Source organism: Penaeus vannamei, chromosome 22 (assembly GCF_042767895.1).
Source record: "Penaeus vannamei isolate JL-2024 chromosome 22, ASM4276789v1, whole genome shotgun sequence".
Lineage (NCBI taxonomy): Eukaryota > Metazoa > Arthropoda > Malacostraca > Decapoda > Penaeidae > Penaeus > Penaeus vannamei.
This window is the reverse complement of record NC_091570.1, coordinates 14,157,216-14,159,715: the sequence shown is the minus strand read 5'-3', so window position 1 is coordinate 14,159,715 and position 2,500 is coordinate 14,157,216. Positions and strand designations below refer to the sequence as shown.

General features: G+C 43.0%; 1 protein-coding gene across 1 annotated transcript in view; it reads right to left on the bottom strand.

Moving 5' to 3' along the window:
* Positions 1–1,345: 1,345 nt before the first annotated feature.
* LOC113808682 (uncharacterized) overlaps positions 1,346–2,500 on the bottom strand; it is a 22,192-nt gene continuing 21,037 nt past the window's right edge. The window contains exon 4 of the mRNA XM_070136635.1: positions 1,346–2,500. This exon is cut by the window's right edge and continues 1,678 nt beyond it. The gene's annotated coding sequence lies outside the window, so the exon portion shown is untranslated.

Here is a 2,500-nt window from a genome sequence, read left to right as displayed (position 1 = left end):
CTGTTTCCATGTGTCGGTCTGTTTTCGTCTCCGTTTCCATGTGTCGGTCTGTTTTCGTCTCCGTTTCCATGTGTGTCTGTTTTCGTCTGTTTCCATGTGTCAGTCTATTTTCGTCTCCGTTTCCATGTGTCGGTCTGTTCTCGTCTCCGTTTCCATGTGTCGGTCTGTTTTTGTCTCCGTTTCCATGTGTCGGTCTGTTTTCGTCTCCGTTTCCATGCGTCGGTCTGTTTTCGTCTCCGTTTCCATTTGTCAGTCTGTTTTCGTCTCCGTTTCCATGTGTCGGTCTGTTTTCGTCTCCGTTTCCATGTGTCGGTCTGTTTTCGTCTCCGTTTCCATGTGTCGGTCTGTTTTCGTCTCCGTTTCCATGTGTCTGTCTGTTTTCGTCTCCGTTTCCATGTGTCAGTCTGTTTTCATCTCCGTTTCCATGTGTCGGTCTGTTTTCGTCTCCGTTTCCATGTGTCTGTTTTCGTCTGTTTCCATGTGTCAGTCTATTTTCGTCTCCGTTTCCAAGTGCCAGTTTGTTTTCGTCTCCGTTTCCATGTGTCAGTCTATTTTCGTCTCCGTTTCCATGTGTCAGTCTGTTTTCGTCTCCGTTTCCATGTGTCAGTCTGTTTTCATCTTCGTTTCTGTCAGTCTGTTTTCGTATCCGTTTCCATGTGTCGGTCTGTTTTCGTTTCCATTTCCATCTGTCAGTCTGTTTACGTATCCGTTTCCATGTGTTGGTCTGTTTTCGTCTCCATTTCCATGTGTCGGTCTGTTTTCGTCTCCGTTTCCATGTGTCGGTCTGTTTTCGTCTCCGTTTCCATGTGTCAGTGTTTTCGTCTCCGTTTCCATCTGTCAGTCTGTTTTCGTCTCCGTTTCCATCTGTCGGTGTTTTCGTCTCCGTTTCCATGTGTGTCTGTTTTCGTCTCTATTTCCATCTGTCAGTCTGTTTTCGTCTCCGTTTTCATGTGTCAGTGTTTTCGTCTCCATTTCCATGTGTCGGTCTGTTTTCGTTTCCGTTTCCATGTGTCAGTCTGTTTTCGTCTCCATTTCCATCTGTCAGTCTGTTTTCGTCTGCGTTTCCATGTGTCGGTCTGTTTTCGTCTTAGTTTCCATGTGTCAGTCTGTTTTCGTCTCCGTTCTCATGTGTCAGTGTTTTCGTCACCGTTTCCATGCGTCGGTCTGTTTTCGTCTCCGTTTCCATGTGTCTGTTTGTGTCTCTGTTTCCAAGTCAGTCTTTTTTCGTCTCCGTTTCCATGTGTCAGTCTGTTTTCGTCTCCGTTTCCATCTGTCGGTCTGCTCACGTCCTTCTTTCAGTTTGTCTCCTTTACGTTTCCTTTTCTGTCGATTTCCATTTCCTCTCTTCTTGTTTGTCTGCTTTTGTCTCTTACCCCATCGGTCATATTTAATCCCTTAAATCTGTCTGTTTTGGGCTCGGTCTCCATCTAACGGACTCTTTTGTCTTTGGCTCCGTCTATTTGTCTGTCTCTGTGTTTGTCTTTTGCTCTACCTGTTCCTATATTTCTGTCCGTTTTCGTCTCCAGCACCATATTTCGGTTTGGTTTCGTTTCCATTTCCATGTCTGTTTTCGTCCCAGACTCCATCTGTCTGTCTGTTCTCACCTACTTCGCCTGTCGGTCTTTCTTATCACTTATTGCCTCATCTTCATCTTTGTTTTCGTCTCCATTTCCGCCGATCCGTTTGTCTTTTTGTCTCTCGATTTTTGTCCGGAACAGAAACTGCGAACGAAAAACACTTGGACTCCATCAATTGTCTGCTTTTGTCTTCAGCTTCATCACCAACGAAAGAATAATAGCAGAACACGTCCTTTTTCTTTATCGCATAATTGAATATCAATCCAGTTTTGTAAGATTACACATGCGAGGAAAGAAGCAACTTCATCAAAAAACAGCTCTCCGTATCAGACTGTAAATCAGAGAAACACCTGCAACTTACACGCACCGGTGCCATCATTATGTACATCTGCAAACTAGTCCCTATAGAGACAACCCTGGACACTTTGTCCAAGAGGTGTGAATAACAATAACAATTTAAGACTGAATCACGTATTTCAAACCTGGACACCTTTTTCAAGAGATATGGAATGACACAAATAACAATTTAAGCCTAAATCACGTATTTCGAACCTGGACATCTTTTCCAAGATATATAATATGACACGAGTAATAAGCCTAAATAACGTTTTCTATTACAAGAACTGGATTATAGGAAAATCACTTCATCCCAGCATAAATGTGAATGTACTGGTATGAATTCTGTGATTGTGAGTTTGGAGCTTACACTAAGTGAGATCTATGGAGAATTATGGTTTGAACTGGCATTTACTTTAGATGATCGGTTACTTGATGCATCAGCATTAAGTTATTGATATTTATGCTGGAAATGAGATCATATTTGCTGGCTGCAAGGTTCCGAACGCATTCTTAGAGGTCCGGTTGAGCACAAGATTTGCTTCAGCTCATACCAGAATTCGCTACATGTTGAGTAGAAAGGGCTT